Raw genomic sequence first — 18252 nt, 5'->3', positions numbered from 1 at the left:
CCTTCTGTCAAACTCACGTAAAAAATTGACCGAAATGTGGATCAGAGATGCCATATGATTTTGCAAAAAAAAAATCAGTACAAATTTATGAAATCTTTAATATATTTTTTTTATTATTCTTGCACGACTGTATACAGTAGATTCAACGACACAAAACTCGAAAAAATTGGCTGAGGTGCCGAGTGATTTTTAAATAATGTTTATTGATATTACCAACATATTTATTATGTGAATATGTCCACGAAAACATTTCCGAAATCTTCTTTCCCACTTCCGTTGACAAGTGTGAACATTTTGAAAACACTCTTTTTACTGCTATAGTTTTCAACTTGGTATGTGAAAGTCTCCTTACATAATTCGTAAATGGTCCAAGCAGTATTTGATCGAAGTCGTGCAACTTTTTCTGAATTTAAAGTCTGTAATGCCATGGCAGTCTGCACCACATAGAACACTCCTCTACAAAAAAAATTATCGATTGAATAAACTTTTCTCGCCACTTTATATTTACTTTTTCTTGTTTTTAACTCATGTATCAATAGCAATCCTACAAATATTTTTTATGATTCAATTAATCTTGATCCTATCCCCAAAAAACAATCTTAATGACAAACATTGTGTTTTTGAAAATTCTTTTCACTTGGCACCACTGATTGTTTGCTGCCCTTCGCCCCGCCAGCCTTGTTTACTTTTGCCGCGGTAAATTTTGCTTCACGTTTCTCGACGGAAATCTAGTGACGAGAATGTCTTCAATTTCGGAGATTCTGGAAAGCCGTTTTCAATCTTACGATAGATTACGTCTACTTTTCCAACGGGTGACACATAACCAAGCAGCCAGAATGCAGTTACGGCGGCGCGATTCCGGCGAAAGTTTCGAAACTGCGGCAAGGAGTATCGGGCTGTTTTTGTTGTAACAGGTAGGTGATAAAGTTTATTGTTTTTGTATATTATTTAAACGAAACTAGACAGCAAAAACAAAATCAGTGAAAGTGTTGTATAGAATATTGAGAACAATTTTATGTTTTGTTTCAGGCCATAGCTGCGAGCTGCTACACAATCTCCGCTCAAGCAAACTAGCTGTGGAAGCTATCAGAACCCGACAAACGACGGCTCATGGAGGAATGAATATTTGTATATATGTGGGAAATCCATTTCTAATGTATGAGGTATGCTATAAGTTAAAAATATAATGTTAATAAAATTATTACCCAGAAACTTTCATTTCTTCAATCCGAAAACTCCTAAATTTGTTCATGTGTGCGTGTTTTTCACGTACGGTTCCGAATAACGTACGCATTACGTTGGAAGATCATTATGACAAATCTTGTCTCAACTTTTACAGTATGTGTCCATTTATAAAATAACTTCAAGAATTACTTTAACATTTACAGTTTGAATATCAAATTACGGTTTCCATGATCGATTTTGGGATGATATCTAAACTTTTTGAAGAACGGTTCTTCCATATAAGTGTCTTAACAGTTTTTAACAGTTACATAACCTAACGACATATTTAAAATAACATCAAATCAGAATTCACGATTCAAGCAATGTATTTTACAATAACAAAAACCGTTTGATAAACGTTTTTTTACACTTCATGAAATCGTCGTTTGACTTCTACAGAAAACGTTTGGTTATAATCATTATTTATGCGGGATGCGCAAGAGTGTAGTGTTTAGAAAAAAAACAACGGCCAAAAGCGAAAGGTAAAATTGAAAAATTGATTAACAATTTACATAAATTTTATCGATTATTCATTTTTTCCCATCTAGACTATCAACTTTAATGCATTGACTCCGGTAATCCCACATATTGGTATCAATATAATCGGAAGAATCAGCTTTGGACCACCAGCCCGTCTTTTCCAACAGCAACAGTAGTACCAGTTGTAAGTTCCGGACTTTGCCAGCGAGCACCACTTGCGAGATGTTGAACGAGCGGACAGCCAGGACAAAGGAGCGGATGTGGTTCCAAGAGAGTATATGTTAATTGATATTGTTTTAAATAGATTCTACAATGTGTTTTCCCTAATCTAGAGAAATTCCCGACGGAAAGGAGTGAGAAGTTCCCCGGAAGAAGCGAATGGCGGGTAGCATCATCCGTATCTTGACACCGAACGCAAAAACTGAAATCCAGCACCCAGCCGGAAAACGTGCCGTGCAAAGGCGAATATTTGTAATACTGTAGTGAATGTTAATAATTGTGAAATTTTGTGCATCGGTTGTAGTAAATTTTTATAAATATAAATAAAATGAGTTTGAAACCATTAATGTTGAAAATTTTATCACACCAATATTGTAAAAGAGATTATAATTATATTTCAAGACAAAAAACCCTCACAGTTGAATCCATCATATGTATGGTTGAGAGCAAATAATCAATCATACAATTAAAATTTAATCGATCATATGTATAGTAGGGTGTCCCAAAATTGCATAACTTCTGGGAATATGGGGGCTCACCCTCAAAATGGTAGATTAGGATGTGCAGAACAAACTTTTGTATGGGGCCGACTGGAAAAAATTATGTTTAGAGATTCCGCAAGCGCGATCTTTGAAAAAAGTCCACTTTCAAAAGATTTGATTTTAAATAAATTCTGGGTCCAAAAATTTTCATGAGATTTATATATTTTATATTTTTTTAATTTTGTTCGAGTTAAATACTACACGTAAAAAATGAAAAATGAACCAAATTTGTATCAAATTGTAAAACAAGCAAGCTCTTTCATAGAAAAAAAATTTTTTGGTCCAAAAATTTTGAATTCAACTGACCAAAATGTGTACCAAGCGTGGAATATTCTTGATACCAATGCCATCAAAAGATGCGGATTTTTGTGCACTTAAACTTTGCTGAACAAAACATGTTGTTTGTATCATCGTGTGAAAAGCTATTCACGGTTTAATGCTCCATAAAAATCACAAATTAGGATATTTTTTTAATTTAATTTATCTAATTGTCAAAATAAATACCTACTTAAAAATCAAAATAATTGCAAAAAAAAGACTTGGATGGTTTAAGAAAGTCATCAAAAGGCCATATGCCAAATTTGAGCGGAATCGGATAACAGGAAGGGGTTGCACTGAATCTCAAGTGTGAAAGGGATTCTGAGACATAGTGTTCTAAAGAAGCATAAAAAACTGGTTTTTCATCATACATTTTTGTCTTTACCAATCGATTGCTTGATTATGTAGATTTTATTAAAATTTCAATTAAGACTAACATTTCACCTGAAGACTGCAACTCGATTGGACTTAAAGCAAAAAAGTTATGGCTGTTCAAAGATTGTATTTTTGTGGCAAATTGTCGTTTAACACACAATGAGTACATTTTACCCATTGCGTTTTACAGGACAATTTGTAACCAAAATACAATCTTTGAACAGCCATAACTTTTTTGCTTTAAGTCCAATCGAGTTGCAGTCTTCAGGTGAAATGTTAGTCTTAATTGAAATTTTAATAAAATCTACATAATCATGCAATCGATTGGTAAAGACAAAAATGTATGATGAAAAACCAGTTTTTTATGCTTCTTTAGAACACTATGTCTCAGAATCCCTTTCACACTTGAGATTCAGTGCAACCCCTTCCTGTTGTCCGATTCCGCTCAAATTTGGCATATGGCCTTCTAAAGACTTTCATAAACCATCAAAGTCTTTTTTGCAAATATTTTGATTTTAAAGTAGGTATTTATTAAGACAAATTTGATAAATTAAATAAAAAATATGTCATAATGTCATTTTTATTAAGCATTAAACCGTAAATAGCTCTTCACACGACGAAACAAACAACATGCTTTGTTTAGCAAAGTTTAAGTGCACAAAAATCCGCATCTTTTGATGGCATTGGTATCAAAAATATTTAACGCTTAGTACACATTTTGGTCAATTGAATTCAAAATTTTTGGACCAACAAATTTTTTTTCTCTTGGCAATAACTTGCTTGTTTTACATTTTGACTCAAATTTGGTTCATTTTTCTTTTTTTACGTGTAGTATTTAACTCAGACAAAATTAAAAAAATATAAAATATATAAATTTCATGAAAATTTTGGGACCCAGAATTTATTTAAAATCAAATCTTTTGAAAGTGGACTTTTTTCAAAGATCGCGCTTGCGGAACCTCTAAACATATTTTTTTTTCAGTCGGCCCCATACAAAAGTTTGTTCTGCACATCCTAATCTACCATTTTGAGGGTGAGCCCCCAGATTCCCAGAAGTTATGCAATTTTGGGACACCCTAATGTATAGTTTAATGCCTAATTTCAATCACACAAATGTAGTTTACTTAATCATCTTTATAATTGAATGCAAAATATCAACAATACACTTGTACTTGAATCTATTACATATATAGTTGCATGCATAAAAACAACCAAACAACCTATCATATTTATAATTGAATATTTAATAATTATAGTTAGCCGAGAATCAATCAGATATATGATCAAAATCAAGTGGAAAATTGTTGAAAAAACTGTACTTTTTTCTCCGTGTAGTTTACTTTAAATGGGTTGATTCTCGGCTTTCAGTCTCAAGGTTTTTAGTAATAACGACTTTATTTTTACATATCCAACGTTTCGATCCTTATAGGATCTTCATCAGGGACTAAAATTTATTACAAAATTAAGTTTACTTCTACAGAATCTAAGTGATTCTTACCGAAAAAGTCTGAATCTGAATTCTGAATCTGGATTCTAAATCTGAATTCTGAATCTGAATTCTGAATCTGAATTCTGGATCTGAATTCTGAATTCTGAATTTGAATTCTGAATCTGAATTCTGAATCTGAATTCTGAATCTGAATTCTGATCTGAAATCTGAATCTGAATTCTAAATCTGAATTCTGAATTCTGAATCTGAATCTGAATTCTGAATCTGAATTCTGAATCTGAATTCTGAATCTGAATTCTGAATCTGAATTCTGAATCTGAATTCTGAATCTGAATTCTGAATCTGAATTCTGAATCTGAATTCTGAATCTGAATTCTGAATCTGAATTCTGAATCTGAATTCTGAATCTGAATTCTGAATCTGAATTCTGAATCTGAATTCTGAATCTGAATTCTGAATCTGAATTCTGAATCTGAATTCTGAATCTGAATTCTGAATCTGAATTCTGAATCTGAATACTGAATCTGAATTCTGAATCTGAATTCTGAATCTGAATTCTGAATCTGAATTCTGAATCTGAATTCTGAATCTGAATTCTGAATCTGAATTCTGAATCTGAATTCTGAATCTGAATTCTGAATCTGAATTCTGAATCTGAATTCTGAATCTGAATTCTGAATCTGAATTCTGAATCTGAATTCTGAATCTGCATTCTGAATCTGAATTCTGAATCTGAATTCTGAATCTGAATTCTGAATCTGAATTCTGAATCTGAATTCTGAATCTGAATTCTGAATCTGAATTCTGAATCTGAATTCTGAATCTGAATTCTGAATCTGAATTCTGAATCTGAATTCTGAATCTGAATTCTGAATCTGAATTCTGAATCTGAATTCTGAATCTGAATTCTGAATCTGAATTCTGAATCTGAATTCTGAATCTGAATTTTGAATCTGAATTCTGAATCTGAATTCTGAATCTGAATTCTGAATCTGAATTCTGAATCTGAATTCTGAATCTGAATTCTGAATCTGAATTCTGAATCTTAATTCTGAATCTGAATTCTGAATCTGAATTCTGAATCTGAATTCTGAATCTGAATTCTGAATCTGAATTCTGAATCTGAATTCTGAATTCTGAATCTGAATTCTGAATCTGAATTCTGAATCTGAATTCTGAATCTGAATTCTGAATCTGAATTCTGAATCTGAATTCTGAATTCTGAATTCTGAATCTGAATTCTGAATTCTGAATCTGAATTCTGAATCTGAATTCTGAATCTGAATTCTGAATCTGAATTCTGAATCTGAATTCTGAATCTGAATTCTGAATCTGAATCCTGAATCTGAATTCTGAATCTGAATTCTGAATCTGAATTCTGAATCTGAATTCTGAATCTGAATTCTGAATCTGAATTCTGAATCTGAATTCTGAATCTGAATTCTGAATCTGAATTCTAAATCTGAATTCTGAATTCTGAATCTGAATTCTGAATCTGAATTCTGAATCTGAATTCTGAATCTGAATTCTGAATCTGAATTCTGAATCTGAATTCTGAATCTGAGTTCTGAATCTGAATTCTGAATCTGAATTCCGAATCTGAATTCTGATTCTGAATTCTGAATCTGAATTCTGAATCTGAATTCTGAATCTGAATTCTGAATCTGAATTCTGATTCTGAATCTGAATTCTGAATCTGAATTCTGAATCTGAATTCTGAATCTGAATTCTGAATCTGAATTCTGAATCTGAATTCTGAATCTGAATTCTGAATCTGAATTCTGAATCTGAATTCTGAATCTGAATTCTGAATCTGAATTCTGAATCTGAATTCTGAATCTGAATTCTGAATCTGAATTCTGAATCTGAATTCTGAATCTGAATTCTGAATCTGAATTCTGAATCTGAATTCTGAATCTGAATTCTGAATCTGAATTCTGAATCTGAATTCTGAATCTGAATTCTGAATCTGAATTCTGAATCTGAATTCTGAATCTGAATTCTGAATCTGAATTCTGAATCTGAATTCTGAATCTGAATTCTGAATCTGAATTCTGAATCTGAATTCTGAATTCTGAATCTGAATTCTGAATCTGAATTCTGAATCTGAATTCTGAATCTGAATTCTGAATCTGAATTCTGAATCTGAATTCTGAATCTGAGTTCTGAATCTGAATCCTGAATCTGAATTCCGAATCTGAATTCTGATTCTGAATTCTGAATCTGAATTCTGAATCTGAATTCTGAATCTGAATTCTGAATCTGAATTCTGATTCTGAATCTGAATTCTGAATCTGAATTCTGAATCTGAATTCTGAATCTGAATTCTGAATCTGAATTCTGAATCTGAATTCTGAATCTGAATTCTGAATCTGAATTCTGAATCTGAATTCTGAATCTGAATTCTGAATCTGAATTCTGAATCTGAATTCTGAATCTGAATTCTGATTCTGAATCTGAATTCTGAATCTGAATTCTGAATCTGAATTCTGAATCTGAATTCTGAATCTGAATTCTGAATCTGAATTCTGAATCTGAATTCTGAATCTGAATTCTGAATCTGAATTCTGAATCTGAATTCTGAATCTGAATTCTGAATCTGAATTCTGAATCTGAATTCTGAATCTGAATTCTGAATCTGAATTCTGAATCTGAATTCTGAATCTGAATTCTGAATCTGAATTCTGAATCTGAATTCTGAATCTGAATTCTGAATCTGAATTCTGAATCTGAATTCTGAATCTGAATTCTGAATCTGAATTCTGAATCTGAATTCTAAATCTGAATTCTGAATCTGAATTCTGAATCTGAATTCTGAATCTGAATTCTGAATCTGAATTCTGAATCTGAATTCTGAATCTGAATTCTGAATCTGAATTCTGAATCTGAATTCTGAATCTGAATTCTGAATCTGAATTCTGAATCTGAATTCTGAATCTGAATTCTGAATCTGAATTCTGAATCTGAATTCTGAATCTGAATTCTGAATCTGAATTCTGAATCTGAATTCTGAATCTGAATTCTGAATCTGAATTCTGAATCTGAATTCTGAATCTGAATTCTGAATCTGAATTCTGAATCTGAATTCTGAATCTGAATTCTGAATCTGAATTCTGAATCTGAATTCTGAATCTGAATTCTGAATCTGAATTCTGAATCTGAATTCTGAATCTGAATTCTGAATTCTGAATTCTGAATTCTGAATCTGAATTCTGGATCTGAATTCTGAATCCGAATTCTGAATCTGAATTCTGAATCTGAATTCTGAATCTGAATTCCTAATCTGAATTCTGAATCTGAATTCTGATTCTGAATTCTGAATCTGAATTCTGAATCTGAATTCTGATTCTGAATTCTGAATCTGAATTCTGAATCTGCATTCTGAATCTGAATTCTGAATCTGAATTCTGAATCTGAATTCTGAATCTGAATTCTGAATCTGAATTCTGAATCTGAATTCTGAATCTGAATTCTGAATCTGAATTCTGAATCTGAATTCTGAACCTGAATTCTGAATCTGAATTCTGAATCTGAATTCGGAATTCTGAATTTGAAATCTGAATCTGAATTCTGAATTCTTTTTTTTTTTTTTTGTATGTTTTATTTATCGAGGGATTAACCAGATGTTTTCACCCTCCCATTTCGTGTATCATATTTTACATATCAGATTAAATCACTGAGTTCACTTTTTCTTATAAACTCTAGCACTTTTTTTTCTTGGTTTTTTTTATTTTGTAGCACTGATTGTAAAGTTGTTTCTCGTAGTAAATCACTTCTTTGTGTGTTGTATTTTATACATTCTATTAGAATGTGTTTCACTGTTAACACCACATTGCAGGTACTGCACACTGGAGGTTCTTCCTTCTTCAACAGGTAATCGTGCGTAATTTTCGTGTGGCCAATTCTTAGCCTTGTCAGGATACGTTGGTCTTTTTTGTTTTCTACGTCTTTCCACTTGTCGGTATCTGATTTCACTTCTCTCAATTTGATTGTTGTGTTGATTCTCCATTTTGATGAATGTTGTCTCGAAATAATCGATTTCACCCATTTTAGGGTGTCTGCTTTCGGTGTTCCAGTTTCCAGCATTTCGGCTTCCCTCCCTGCGTTTGCCAGACGATCTGCTGCTTCATTCCCGGTTATGCCTACGTGGCTTGGGACCCAGATAAATGTAACTTTTTTTAAGTTAACATGTTTATAGATTTTTTGTATAATCGGATGCTTTACTCCGGATTCCAAAGCCATAAGAACACTAGCTGAGTCCGTGTAAATTGCGGTTGGTATGTTGATGTTATTCATAGCAAGAAGCACGGCTGTTGCTTCTGCGGAAAAAATTGAATAATTTTCTGGGAGTTGTCTCGAAACGTTTTCCATATCTGGGTGAAAAACTCCAATGCCTATTTTTCCTTCTGATAGGGAGCCATCAGTGAAACATTCTGCTTTATGTAGGTACTTGTTGTTTTTCAGTGAGGTGAACAAGGCAACTGCTTGTCTACTATTTCCACCGGATTTGAAATGACGTTTTATAGTCCAGTCGATATTTGGTGGCTTCTCGTACCAGTTCCTCGTTGTTTCTGATGACAATTTGAGTATTGGTGGTAGTCGATGGTAAGTAATTTCATGCAGCATTCTATTCGCTCTGTTCAGAAGGAAATTTTCGCTTACTCTACTCCTTTCCGCAATCCAGGTTGCCTTTCTTGCCCATGTAATTGCTGCAAGGGAAGTGAACGGAAGTACTCCATTTTCTACACATAGTGCCTCAATGGGTGATGTGCAGAATGCTCCAGAAACAGTTCGGAGCATGTTGTTGTAGACTGTTTCTAGTTGAATAATTTCCTCCGGTTCGAATATTTCACATCCGTAAAATAATTTAGAAACCACTGTTGCGAACCCTATTTTTAATAGAGTTTCACGATTCCCCAGGCTGGCTAAAATTTTTAAGAATCTGATTCGGTGTGCGCATTCTTTTTTAGTATTTTTCAAGTGTGTGTTAGCATTTCCGTTCTGGTTCAGTGTAACTCCTAGAATTCTTGCAGTTCTAGTGCGTTCTATCTCAACTCCATCAGCTGTCAGTTTTCTTTGGAGGAAAAATCGGTGTCTTTTCCCCTTTGTTCCACAGCATGTATGTAGTAATGAACTTTTTTGTGCGTTGATCGAAAATCCATTTTTTTTGGCCCATTTCAAAATGCAGTCAATGCCGTATTGTAGTTTCTTTCGGCATACCGCTATAAATTTTCCACCCACAACCAGGAGAATATCATCTGCATAAATGAGGACCGAAATATTTCTAGGGATGGTCTCGAATATTCCATTCATAACTAGTATGAATAGGGTCGGTGATAGTACTGATCCCTGCGGAACTCCTGTTAGTTTAGGCGTGCTGAGGAGACTGCTCCTCCGATCGCAACGTAAAACGAGCGGTTTGTGAGGAAATTTTTTGTTACTTGGTAAATGCGATTTCCAACTTTTGCTCGTTCCATTGCTCGAAGAATTCCGGGGCGCCATGTTCTATCGAACGCTTTGGCTAGGTCTAATGAAACAATTTCTGAATGCATTCTTTCATGTCGATGTTCGTTAAGAATGTCTTTCAGCTGACTAAGGTGGCTAGTGGTTCCCATTCCACTTCGAAAGGCATGTTGATTGGGGTGAAGAAGATTGTTGGCTTCGAGATGTTGCTGAAGTCTACGGTTGATAAGTCGCTCGTAAATTTTTCCCAAGCAAGAGGTCAGTGCAATCGGTCGAAGGTTGTCTGCTCCTTCCGAGTTTCCTCCGTGCTTAGGTATCGGGATCACCTTACTGACTTTCCATTTTTCAGGATATTCTCCATTTTGCCATAAAGTGTTAAGAGTTTCAAGTATAATAGCTTTTGCTTCGGGGGGCATGTTTTTAATCATACAGTATGAGATTTCATCCGGCCCGAATGACTTTCCGGTGCATTTTTTTAGCGCAATATTAAGTTCTGTTGTCGAAAAATTTCGATCTATGATGTCATTAGCGGCTATAGAAATAGGTGGTGAGTATTGGTTTGTTAAAGATGGCGCATAGTGATCGGTGGTGAATGTTTCTTGAAATACATCTGCAATATAGTCCGCAATTTTCTGTGGGTCACTAGTGTATTCTCCCCTTATTGTTAGTTAGTTAGACTTTTTTCGCCACTAAAAATCACCCTTGTGTGTGTCTACAATCATTTTAAAAGCGGCTTTTATAAAAGGGCGGAAGAAGCATTAGAATCACTGATTCGGGAGATCACTCCCCCTTTTCTGGTGGGTGGCGATTTCAATGCCCGCCATTTCACATGGGACGACTCCACTAACAGAATGGGCGAAAGCGTTGCAACGTGGGCGGCGAACAACGAACTGATTCCGCTAAACGACGGATCGAAAACCAGATTCAGTCCTATCCAAAACCAATTTGACACGGCTATCGATTTAACGTTTTCATCGTCATCCACTGTAAACAGATTCAAATGGTCAACCCTCCCTGAGCCAGGAAATAGTGACCACATACCGATCCTAGTAGAGCTGGATGGTCCATGCCCTACAGTGCCTGCGGTGATAAAATGGAAGTTGAATGAAGCGAACTGGGAAACATATCAAGTGATAATAAGCGACGAACTTTTTGCCATTGCTCGACCGAATATTGAAAATGTTACATCCACTATTTTCCAAACAGCAAAAAGATGCATCCCTCGTACAAAAGGGAGAACAGCATCAAAGTTTGCTCCCTGGTGGACTGAGGAAATAAGCTCAAAAATCAAAGACAGAAAAGAAAAATGGAAAATCTTAAAAAAAACCAACCGGTCAGATGATTCATGGCCGATAAAAAACGAACAATTTCGTAAAGCAAGAAGGGAATCGAGAGACATCATCAAAGAAGAGAAGAAAAAGGCATGGGAAATTTTTGCAACCTCGTTCAATGAATTTACTCCAGTTTCAAAACTATGGCAAAATTTCGGAATCATAACTGGTCGCAAATCCAGTAGAACTAGAAGAATTCTGAATTCTGAATTTGAAATCTGAATCAGTTCACGCTCGGACGTTGGTGCGATCACATGTGTTGAAGTATTACTCTTGATCAGTGCAATCGGATATTTTGCTATCGGTCTCTTGTTCGAAGTTCCGAAATGAATAGAACTCGAAAGAATACGGTCAAAATCGCGTTTGGTGCATTTGCAAAACCTCCAGCTTATTTAGATGTTTTTGAATTTGTTCAGAATATTTTAAAAATACAAGCGTCTTCAGTGCATTCGTTGTATAAAGACGAAAACGAACGCTGTTTCTTTGTGAAGTTTATAAACGAAGCAATATTTAATAGTTTCACTAATAAGATGGACGCCGAGTACCCATTCATTTATGATGATGGAACTAGAATGACGGTTAAATTAGACGTTGCGAGTAGTATTTTTCGGTACGTCCGTATTTTTAATTTACCGCCCGAGATCGAAGATGAAGAGATCGCAACAGTATTGGGACAATTCGGTACAGTAAAGCAGCACGTGCGTGAGAAATTTGCAACCGATTCTTGTTTCCCTGTGTTCAGTGGAATTCGTGGCGTTCAGTTGGAAATTTCCAAGGAACTTCCAGCGAATATTTCCATTGGCCATTTTAAAGTGCGACTGTATTATGATGGGTTAAAAAGTCGATGCTTCTTTTGTAAAAAAGAAGGCCATCTTAAAGCTGATTGCCCCAGATTAGCAAGCATGAAAGTTGGAGAAAGTGCAGTTTACCATCAGTCATCGGAGCCAAGAACATTGTTCAGCCAAGTTCTAAAAAATACGACGATTGGAACTACATCAACCGTAGCGAAGATAGCGAATATTGCCCCGAAACCCACCACCACGTTGTCGGTAAAGTGTAAAAAATTATCTTCACGAGAATCGCCAGCCAATTGCAGAGAGGTCGTGCGCACTTCGGCTGCCAAAAAACCGATGGTGTCAATAGAAATGAGCAGCGGTGAAGAAATTGTAAAAAAAGTAAACGACGATGTTGATGGCGACAAAGAAGAAGATGACGACGGAGATGACGATGAAGACGATGACGATGAAGACGATGACAATGAAGAAGGTGACGACAATGATGACGATAGTGACGAAAACGACGGCGATGCTGAAATAGAATTGGAAAAGGTTAACCTAAAACGAGCAATATCCAGCCCTAGCTCGACACCGGAAAAGGAAACAAGAAAGAAAATTAAACCAAAAAATAAAATCGAATCGGTTTCGGCTGTCAAACCTATGCCGGATAAGAAAGAGATCGAGATTGTAGGAAGCCGGATTCGCGGGAAAGCAGCATCGATGAAAACAAACAAATAAAAGACATTAAAAATGTTAACATCTAAATTTCTTGATTTATAAATTAAATATGTAGAATTCAATATTATTTTAATTATTTTTTTTTTTTAAATGGAACACATTGTTATTTGAGAAATATTGTTACCCTGAATGTAATGAAAATGTGTATAAATAAATAGTTATTAAATAGAAAAAAAAAAAAAAAAAAAAAAAAAAAAAATCTGAATTCTGAATTCTGAATTTGAATTCTGAATTCTGCATTTGAATTCTGAATCTGAATTCTGAATCTGAATTCTGAATCTGAATTCTGAATCTGAATTCTGAATCTGAATTCTGAATCTGAATTCTGAATTCTGGACATGAATTCTAAATCTGAATCTGAATCTTAATTCTGAACTTTTATTCTGAATCTGATTTCTGAATTCTGAATCTCAATTCTGAACTTTTATTTTGAATCTGAATTCTGAATTAGTAATCTGAATTCTAAATCTGAGTTTGACATTAAATTCAACATTTAGACTGATTTTTGAATTCTAGATCAAAAATGAAAATTGATAATATGAATCAGCTTTGGAAGCCAAAAATATGATTCTGATTTTAAAAAACATATTCTAAATTCTACAAATCAAGCCACCATGGCCTTAGTCATCGTTAAACATGGTGCCACTGGACACTTAAAACTTGATAGACAAAATGGAAACCATCAATTTTATGTTGTTTTTCTCAGAACTGAGAATTCCTAAAGCATGGAGAGCGGAAAAAAGTGCACCCGAAAATCTAATCGAGCATACTTGAGAGCAATTAAACGGAAGAATAAATTTCAATATGCCGGAATAAGAACACAAAAGAGAACCAATCTCGTACTACATAGCTACATAGATTCCTCAGAACTAGAGCATAGAAAATCGTTCATAAGAAAACTATAAAATCTCTTTAAAGAAAGAATATCATAAATAACAATCAAGTGATATCGAATGGTTTGAGGATCAGCCAGCGCGTTGAAGATACGTTTGTATCGTTGTGTGAATTTCCGTCAAATAGTAAAGTGTGATTCGGTAACGATTCAAAATCAAACTTATTTTCTGTAAATAGCAAAATCAAACATAAATATTTTAGTTTAAAACGAAATTGTTAATAATCATGATTATTCAATTAGAGGCATTATCAGGCATTATTAGGCATTATTACGTGTTATTACATACATTACATACATATTCTCTGTATGGTTGGTTTCGGATTAATTTTTCTTCTAGAATTTTTGTAATTTGTCAATCAAATCGCCTTGTCAAGGTAATGTTTTGTATTTTGTTGTGAGCCGAATCTTGAATGAAATCAAAGGAAAAGACATTTTTTTTCGAGTGACCTGTAAATGAAAAAAAACCTTTAATGTTTATAGCAATCGATAAGTAGCAAAAATTAACAAATAGAACAGAAAAAAAATCTCGTGTCTCAATCACATTCATACAGCTCACCGATGCCAACGGACGGATGTCGTTAACAATCCTTAAAATTGGAACCAAATTTATAAAATACCAACAAATAAAAACCTTTGGATGATGAGCGATAAGTGTAGTTAAAAAGTAGATGTCATTTCTTCTTTCCTGGGAATATCACCTTCCATCGTAAATTAATAATTTGAATCTACCATCTCGTCCTTAAACATGTGTCACCAGTGCACTGAATTCGGTTGGATTTTTCGACCGATTCACGGGTTGAACGGGCCGAAATCCAATAGATTTCGGTTAGATTTTCCGTTCCGGGTAGAGATGTACTGCAAGTACCACGTGTAGAGACGGGAGCTGGAAGAGCAATGTCGTCACGTCGGGAGAATCAATGTCCCGTACGACTTTCGGATCCAGCAGTGACCAGCAGCTACGCCCGTGTTTTTTTTTAATTAGACCTAGTGATGAAGCTCATAATATCAAATACAAATACATAATACAAGTGAATTAAAAGAATAATAATAAAAATTTAAAAATGAGTAAGTCATTTAAAGTTGTCTCAAATAGCTAAATAATAATAATAAAAAATATTAAAGAAAAGCTATGGTAAATGAATTTTTTTTTGACAGATGCAAGGCCAGATGGATGATAGCGTCTATTGAAATCAAACCCAAAGATGGATTAAAAGAGGCAAGAATAGCGGACATGAAATTTTCCTTTCTGATAGATTCGGGCGCACAATTGAACATGGTTACCAAGACAATGTTCAACGTGTTATGGGAGAACTTGGAAGCATGGAATCAATTATTTAATATTCAGAAAAGCAATCGTCCACTTAAAGCATACGCTACGGCAAAAGAAATCGAAGTATTGTTAACTTTCGAAGCACCTTTATTTACATCTATCGATCGTCCAATATACATCGAAAAGTTTTTTGTGGTACAAGCGAATAAACCTCTACTAAGCAGGGCAACTTCACAGCGTTATAGTATTCTTTTTCTTGGGCTTGATGTGCCAGTTAAACAATCAAATAATCGATCAACAAGAGAATTCGGAGCTGGCGAAATATCTCACATCAATGTTCAAAAGGAATTTGCAAAATTTAATATTCCACCCGTATCTATTGATTACGATCGATCCAAGGTTCCGTGTCGAAACGTGTTTATGAACATTATGAACATATGTATCTTTGAAACCACTGGTAGAAAAAACGACTCAAAGAACTTATTTCGGCAAGCATAATAGAACCGATGACTTCAGAAATGGATAACAGTTTCTGTTCTTCCATGATTGTTGTGCCTAAAGGCAAACATGATATTCGACTCGTGATCGATCTTCGTGGTTCTAATCGGTGAGAATAAAATGACTTATTAAACTTTACTTTAGACTAATTTCAAATGAAATTTCAGGTACACCAAAAGAACAAAAAAAAATCCTGGAAAAAATCCTCTCGGATCTTGACGGAGCTTCATGGTTTTCAACAAATGATCTCTCTAACGCGTTTTTCCACATTGTTCTTGATGAAGGATCACGCCATCTAACAAACTTCTATACCGAGTTCGGTATGTTTAGATTTGTTCGTTTACCCTTTGGGCTGACGAAAGCGCCTGACATATTTCAGGAAACTCTACAATGCAAGATTCTTGAAGGTTGCGAGGGAACCAAAAACTACCAAGACGACATTTTAGTTTACGGTCGAACAAAAACCGAACACGACGAGCGTTTGCGGAAAGTTAAATCGAGGCTAGCGAATCATAATGTGAAAGTAAATATCTCGAAATGCGTCTTCGGCAGTCAGTCGGTAAAGTTCTTAGGTTTCACTCTTACCTCAGAAGGGTGGGCTGTAGAGGCTGAAAAAGTGGATGCCATTCGAAATTTTCGAAGACCTGTGTCATGCTCAGAGATTAAAAGCTTTCTCGGGCTCATTACATTGGCAGATCGATTCCTAATTCACAGGGCAACATTTACCGAAAAATCAAGAGCATTGGCAAACTCTCCGTCCTTTTACTGGACAGAATCTGAACAGCAAGAGTTTGATTACTTGAAAAATTATGCACACAAGACAATCCAAAAGTTGGGATACTACTAAACCGATAAAATTGAATTATTTGTAGACGCTTCAGGAATCGGACTAGGGGCGGCACTAGTGCAGTACAACAGTGAAGGGCATGCAAGAACTATTGCGTGCGCTTCAAAAGCCCTCACATCCACTGAACAAAAGTATCATCATTATTTTCACTACAGAGACTGCCGAAATAACAAACAGATGTAGGAGAAAACTGTACAAGACGCACCAGCTATTTCCAGCGATACATACAGTTGCGTTCAAAAAAGAATGGAATCACGTGAAGCTACGCACCCATTTCCAACTTTGACAAGCTGTCATTTCTCTCCCGGTTGATATTTTTTCATAAAATTTTTACACAATCTATTTCAATTATCCAACTAACGCTCTACAAAATTTGAAGTCTATACAATGACGAAAAACAAAGATACAGCTATTCCCGTAAAAAAGGGAAATTTGGAATTGCTTCACTAAATTTGCTGTATCTTTGACAACTTTCATTATAAAATCTTGAAATTTGGTTCAAAGTTGTAAAAATGCTTGATCTAATACCAGGCCAAGTTTCGTCAAAATCGATGAACGCGATCAAAAATGGTGCCAGGTAGAAAATTAGGTTCATTATCGCCCAGCAGACGATTTCATTCTTTTTTAGATCAAACATTTTTACAACTTTAAATCAATTTTTTAAGATTTTTAAGGAAATTTGTCAAGGATACAGCAAATTTAGTGAAGCAATTTCAAATTTCCCTTTTTTACGGGAATAGCTGTATCTTCGTTTTCATTCATTGTAAACACTTCAAATTTTGTAAATTGTAAATTTTATGAAAAAATATCAACCGAGAGAGAAATGGCAGCTTGTCAAAGTTGGAAGTGGGTGCACGATTCAGGGATCAGATTTACGTCTTATCAAAAAGAAATAATATGATATGAAATAATATGATGGCAACGAGATTCAATGTCTTGACTGATATCGCGCAAACATGGCGGCAGATCATTTTTTCGAGTCGAATATTGGTGCACCTGCTGGGGTGCGAGCAACCTTAGCGGAAATCAGGTACCCAACCCTGGTGGATGCTTTGGTCGCATGCAAACTGAGTTAGGGGGCTTCGTACGCGTCTGTTCTCCATGTCAGGGGCGGCGTGTGGAGTGCAACAACGTCCTGGTGGTGTTCGGGACCCAAAACAGCAACATTACGACGGTCCTCCTACGAGATAGTGGGGTTAGCTGCGGGCCTTGCGAGCCCGTGACTACAAAAAAAAATAAGCAACGAAAAACGAACAACAAATTTCGGATAGAAATCGGCAAAGACCCACGCGACGAAAGGGGACTAGCGATTGGAAACTTGGAACATGAAACTGACGATCTCTAAATTTTGTGGGCAGTACCCACATGCTCTCCAACGAATTGAAGAGCCGCAAATTAGACATCGTAGCGCTGCAGGAGATATGCTGGAAGGGCTCCACGGTACGAACGTACCCGGATGGTCGTGTCATCTACCAACTGACATCAGCTGTGGGACAGGTCAACGAAAGGAAGGTGGACCCATCGTCTGATCCCGCACATCGGGAGCTGGATAGGAAGAAGGCACGGTGAAGTGGACTTCTATATGACGCAATTCCTGGTCATGGATGCTTCATGAAGTACCACTACCGGTTTGGACATGTGGCTTCGCCATATTGCCCAGATTGTGGTGACGAAGAGGAAACACCCGAGCATGTGGTGTTTGTTTGTCCGAGGTTTGCGGCGGTACGTACTTCAATATTTGCCGCCTGTGGACCCGACACGACAGCACATAACGTCGTACGGAGGATGTGTGCGGATTCCAACACTTGGCATGCGGTCAGCGATGG

At 35.6% G+C, this 18252-nt stretch overlaps 1 protein-coding gene and 1 long non-coding RNA gene across 2 annotated transcripts in view; both read left to right on the top strand.

Moving 5' to 3' along the window:
• The window catches only part of LOC129744727 (ras-GEF domain-containing family member 1B), a 220141-nt gene extending 218781 nt beyond the window's left edge, over positions 1–1360 (top strand). Inside the window, exons 12-13 of the transcript XR_008736982.1 lie at positions 677–914; positions 1030–1360. The gene's annotated coding sequence lies outside the window, so the exon portion shown is untranslated. The remainder of the gene's footprint in view (positions 1–676; positions 915–1029) is intronic.
• A 3-nt stretch (positions 1361–1363) lies between these two features.
• Positions 1364–2258, top strand: LOC129744728 (uncharacterized). The gene is made up of 3 exons (XR_008736984.1): positions 1364–1706; positions 1773–1978; positions 2037–2258. It is a non-coding gene; the product is annotated as an uncharacterized LOC129744728 (long non-coding RNA).
• The last annotated feature ends 15994 nt before the right edge of the window (positions 2259–18252 follow it).

Source organism: Uranotaenia lowii, chromosome 2 (genome assembly GCF_029784155.1).
Source record: "Uranotaenia lowii strain MFRU-FL chromosome 2, ASM2978415v1, whole genome shotgun sequence".
Classification (NCBI taxonomy): Eukaryota; Metazoa; Arthropoda; class Insecta; order Diptera; family Culicidae; genus Uranotaenia; species Uranotaenia lowii.
The sequence above is the reverse complement of the archived record's forward strand: the minus strand, read 5'-3'. Positions and strand labels throughout refer to the sequence as shown.